The sequence below is a fragment of the Bos indicus x Bos taurus genome, chromosome 11 (assembly GCF_003369695.1).
Source record: "Bos indicus x Bos taurus breed Angus x Brahman F1 hybrid chromosome 11, Bos_hybrid_MaternalHap_v2.0, whole genome shotgun sequence".
Classification (NCBI taxonomy): domain Eukaryota; kingdom Metazoa; phylum Chordata; class Mammalia; order Artiodactyla; family Bovidae; genus Bos; species Bos indicus x Bos taurus.
The window spans coordinates 27,124,997-27,131,029 of NC_040086.1; positions in this window are offsets into that span (position 1 = coordinate 27,124,997).

Genomic DNA, 6,033 nt, shown 5'->3' on the forward strand with positions numbered 1-6,033 from the left:
TTCTTATAATAAAAACATTACCTTTGTAGAATGAAATTATGTTAAAAGGGGGAAAGTTCTTGCCTGCTTTACCAGGAAAGGTGTTGTCCTTTGTGGCAAGCCTGCTTCTTCTTCTAAGTGCCCCAGTTTGGCTAGTGGTCCATCATCCCCCAATATGTGGAATCACCCCAGATCCTCCCTTTCCCTCTGCCCAGTGTGAGACCCACCTCCCAGTCCAACTGCTCAACTCCAGGAAGGGTCAGTCAGTGGCTTACCTGCACCTGGAGTGTTTTACAAGAGTCCTGAACAGGTAAGCATTTAGCACAAAATTTTTGTTTATAGACTTCCCTGATGGCTCAGATGGTAAAGAATCTGCCTGCAATACAGGCGACCTGGGTTTGATCCCTGGGTTGGGAAGATCCCCTGAAGAAGGGAATGGCTTCCCATTCCAGTATTCTTGCCTGGAGAATTCCATGGACAGAGGAGCCTGGAAGGCTACAGTCCATGGGGTCGCAAAGAGTCGGACACGACTGAGCAAATAATACTTTCACTTGGGACTTCCTTGGTGGCTCAGATGGTAAAGAATCAGCCTGCAATGCAGGAGACCCAGTATTGAAATCTCTCTCTCCTATATGGAGGGCCTAAGGGTCACATTCTCTGCTTCTTTTAAGGGAGGTGTCAGTGATGGATGGATAGGCAGGAAAGAGGCCATGGAAAAGCACTGTGAATCTCTGGTCTAGCAACAGAGCCCTCATCCTCTCTAAACGTTAATTGAACCTTCCATCACCCCTCTAGAGCACTCAGGAAAATGGAGTGACCGTGTCTTCCTTCTGTAGGATGTGTCGACCCCAGGCCCAGAAAGGACAGGGGACTTGCCTAAAGACACGGAGCACATAAAAGGATTAAAACATTGGAATGCAGGACATTGAGGAAATTGACATTGCCAGGGCCTCCCAGTTCTCAGACAAAGCTTCAGTGTGTTTCTCTGGAGCCAGAAAGAGTGGGTGAGTTGACAAGGGGATGACACAGAGCTTTGGGGGCTGCTCTCAAAGCCACAGGTTTGGGAAACCTGTCTCAACACCTACACGGGAGAAGGGAAGAAACACAATCAAAGCAAGTCCCAGACAATCTTTGGCTAAGAAACATGTTGGAACAAATATCGTCTATTAATGCATATATATGGAATCTAGAAAAATGGTACAGATGATCCTATTTGCAGAGCAGGAATAGAGATGTGGACGTAGAGAAAAGGACTTGTAGACACAAGTGGGGAAGGAGAGGATGGGACGAATCGAGGAGTCGCACTGGCATATGTAAATTACCGAGTGTAAAACAGCTAGCTAGTGGGAAGCTGATGTATAGCACAGGGAACTCAGCTTGGCGCTCTGTGATGACCTAGAAGGGTGGGATGGGGAAGCAGTGGGAGGGGGCTTACAAGGGAGGGGCTATACTATACTGTGGCTGATTCATGCAGGAGTCAACATTGTAAAGCAATTTTACCCCAATTAAAATAAAACAAAAGAAAAATATGATGGAAAGAACTATTCTAGGGAAGATTTCTGTATGACACTGTCTCTTCCTCTGATGAGGCACTGAGTTCTCTGTTCAGCCAGGAAGCCTGGCCCCTCAAATGAGGCATAATCAGGCCCTCTTCGGCGAAGCTGAAGATACCCAGTGAGCTGTTCATAAATGCACAGAATTGGGCATCGCAAGGAAGGAGATTTAGGAGGAGCGAGCAGGCTGGGGCAAGGGGGCAGAAGATGGAGGAGGTGTGGCCAGGCAGAAATAATGAAGATTGACAGGGAGGGAGAGGGTGATGGTATGTGGCCACAGGAACAAGTGTAGGTGAAAACACCATGACGGCTGGTGTTTACCAAGCACCCAGCGGGTGCCAACAGCCATGCAAAGTAGATACTGTAGTCATTTTACAGATGAAGAGTCAGGTTCAGAGAAATCAAATAAATCACCCAAATTCACAGTGGCAGAATCAGTGTGGAGCTCAAGTCTAAGTGACCCCAGACTCCAGGTTCTTCCCTTAATGCCACATGGAGAAAAACATTGGGTTTGGATGTGGGAACCACAGTGACAAGATCTGTGAGCCTAGATGGGGAATAAAGAAGGATTTTACGATATGGGCAAATGTCTCAACTGCCACCTCCATAGACACACACGCTTGGTCCCATCCCTTCAAATGGCTGGAAAGTGCAGGATTTGGGAGTAGAGAAATCAGCTTAATCTTCCCAATTATTGAGTGGACAGCCTCCCTGTCTCAGCACGTCATAAAATTATGACCTCCATCAAGTCTCCCAAATAGAGTGTATCACACACGTTAGACCTTAATAAACCATCTGGTGCCTGATAGAAGTCAATCATGTTTTTGATGATACATCAGCATTACTGTTGATATTGCCACTGCTTATTCCAAACTGAGCTGGTGAGGTTTTAAGAGGCCTAATCTAACAGCATAGATGGTCATCTTGTCTGAACCCTACCTCTAGGTCACCACCCCCTCCACACCTCTCCTTGCCCATCCAAGTGGTGACATCACTTCTCTCAAATTTTCCCCTGGAAGGAAACTCTGAATTCTTCTTGAGAATGAATTGCACACCCTAAGAACAAGGTTTGAACTGCGGTGTTTTTTTTTTTTTTTGCTATAGTTCCTGCTTCCTATCCCTCTTCCTTCCTCTGCAGCCTGAAGAACATTTTCAATGCATTAAAAAAAAATGCAGAGATTCTCAAAGGAAACCAATCATGTTGAAATACAGTGATCAAAATGTTTTTTAAAGTAGTGATATAGTAATATTTGTACTTCTGCATTAATGGATTACATTATAAGATCTTCCAGCAGGACTAACAACCACTGGAGTTTTGAAGCAGTGATATGTACAGAAGATACTTGTTAGACTGTGATGGGATTTGAAAGTATCTGTTATCATGGCTAGTACTGCTGTGGTTGTCTGCTTATGCTTGTAACTTAAGAAAAGATGGAAATTTCAATGAGAAATTAGTGAAGATAAAGATGTCATTTTTTCCCACCAAAGTCAAAGACTCCTTGGAAGCTTATCCATTAATCTCTTGTCAGGGAGGGAAGGAGGGTATCTGTGTTTTCCAAGTTTGAAAGCTTGTTTTACAGTGGTCTTTTCACCTGGGAGCCTATTAAAAATGTAAATCTCCCCTCAACTCTGCCCCTCCATGAAAATTTAGTGAGTCAAAAACTCTGGGGTGAGGGGATTTCCCAATGCAGGGAGTCTGGGTTTGATCCTTTGTCAGGGAACTAGATCTCACATGCTGCAGCCGAGACCTTGTGCAGTAAATAAGTAAAAATGTAATAAATAAATTTCTTAAAAAAAAAACCAAACCAGCATGGGACCCATCAGTATGAGTTTGAACAAGCATTTGGGTGGGTCCGATATGTGCTCAAGTTTGAGAACCCCTGTCATAAAGTGGGAGTGGGAGTGAAAGTATTAGTTGCTCAGTCGTGTCTTTGCAACTCCAGGGACTGTGGCCCACCAGGCTTCTCTGTCCTTGGAATTCTCCAGGCAATAATACTGGAGCGGGTAGCCATTCCCTTCTCCAGGGGATCTTCCTGACCCAAGGATCAAACCCAGGTCTCCTGTATTACAGGCAGATTCTTTATCATTTGAGCCACCGGGGAAGCCTCGTCATGGAGCAGCTCTGTGTGACCCCAGAGATGGCAGCCCACCAGGCTCCCCTGTCCCTGGGATTCTCCAGGCAAGAACACTGGAGTGGGTTGCCATTTCCTTCTCCAATGCATAAAAGTGAAAAGTGAAAGTGAAGTCTCTCAGTCATGTCTGACTCTTAGCGACCATATGGACTGCAGCCTACCAGGCTCCTCCATCCACATGGGATTTGCCAGGCAAGAGTACTGGAGTCGGGTGCCATTGCCTTCTCTGTCGTGTAGCAGGGAAGGACGCAATTTCTGATGGGCTGCATGGCCAAGGTGGCCCCTTCCCCACGATCAATCCTCCTCTGTTTTCTCTCTCTGCTTCCTCCAGACCAGCTCTTAACCTGAGGTGAGCTGGTGGTGTGGAGTTTAAAAATCCAAGCTTCTTGTTAATGCATAACGAAGGGCTACAATGCAGCTTCTGTAACAGTGCAGAATAAAATACAGCTACAGGAACAGCAGCTAAGATTTTGCTCCTTTATGTACATAAAAAATAATTGGTCTTCTAGTTATCTCCATAAAAGTGAGAAAACTTGGTTGGCTTATTAGCACCTTTATTAGCACTAGGGAATCATTAGATACCCTTAATAGCTTTCTAATGATCCTTAGAGGAGGGAACCATTTTCAAGGCATCTGCTGGCCATTACTGGGTCATTATGGAGCCTTTTAGACCTGGTCCACACAGAATGGGGCACTGGCAAATTGATGAGTGTGGGTACGGGTTTTGGATCCCGTGCTGGTGAAGGCATTCCGTGGCTCACCGGTCCATGTCTCTTCCTTCAGAACCACAGATGTGTCCTTCCTGAAAACTCAGGGAAGAGGACGCTGATCATGGTAGGCTCACAGGGAAGGCTGTCTATTTGAGTTGAGGGCAACCTCAGAGGAGCTAACCCTCCTCTGGCCCTAGCTTGTTTTTAAAAAAAAAATTTTTTTTAATGTGGGCCAATTTTAAAGTCTTTATTGAACTTGTTACAATATTGCTTCTGTTGTTCCTGTTCTGGTTTTTTAGTGAAGCACGTGGGATCTTAGCTTCCCTACCAGGGATCGAACCCATACCCTCTGCATTGGGACCTGACATCTTAACCTCTGGACAGCCAGGGAAGTCTCTGGTCCTATCTTTTTAAGGGAGGTGGGCATGTTCATCCTATCTCCATCTCCTTTGAGAAGGTCTGCTAGATCTATAACATATTAATTCTCCAGCCCCAAGAGCCCAGGTTTTGAAAGGCTGAAGGCATATTAATAAGCCCGACTGTGGTTTCCCACCTGTCTGGGATGTGGCTCCCCTCCAGGTCTTGGGTCTCTGGGGGACTGAATTTTAGGGCAAGTGTAGGCAGGAACAGAGGAGAAGGCAATGGCACCCCACTCCAGTACTCTTGCCTGGAAAATCCCACGGACAGAGAAGCCTGGTAGGCTGCAGCCCATGGGGTCGCTGAGGGTCGGACACGACTGAGCGACTTTACTTTCACTTTTCACTTTCATGCATTGGAGATGGAAATGGCAACCCACTCCAGTGTTCTTGCTTGGAGAATCCCAGGGACAGGGGAGCCTGGTGGGTTGCTGTCTCTGGGGTCGCACAGAGTCGGACACGACTGCAGCAGCAGCAGCAGGAAGGAACAGAACCAGCAAGCAAAGAGAAGCAAGCCTATGTTTTTCCAGCAGGTGGCACCATAACTTAACCTTCCGGTGCCTCCATGGACAGGGAAGTTGGCTCTGAGTTTCCAAACCAGGAATGTAAGTCGCCACCTGGGACTCCCCTTCTCAGTATTTGGGGCTTTGATAACCCTTAGGACAGCAAACTAATTCCAACCAGCCTTCTTCATATCACTCTCCTCGCCATACCCGCAATATTTCTGATTCTTTATCTCAGCTTCATAAACAAACTTGTCAGAAATATTTATTGTCTTAAACCTCCTGAAGTCCTGAGGAGGAATTGGGGCAAGTCCTAACTATGCTCTCCATCATCCTAAAATTCTGGAGTTTTCTCCTGAACACCCCCAGTCTCCCTGTAGAAAGATCTGCTCTCCAGATGTAGTTTCAATCTAATTTTCAACTTAATAATGAGACCGCTTGCTAGACTGACACTCTCACATCTCAGGGGCTGGGGAGGCAGTGAGGAGAACACGCCCTGGGTTGAACTCTGCCTTTGGGAAGATGAAACCCTGACCAATCAATCATCCCCAGCAGCATACATTTATGCCATGTTACATGAAGTACAACTCCATCTCCTTTTATAGAATCTCAGAATTAATTCACCTAACTCAGCTGTTCAACCAACGCATGGTTGTAGTGTGACAAGGCAAGGGAAGTCAAGTCCCTTTCCAGTTTGCAGATGATGTCATATCTCTTTAAAAACTTTTCAAACCATGGGA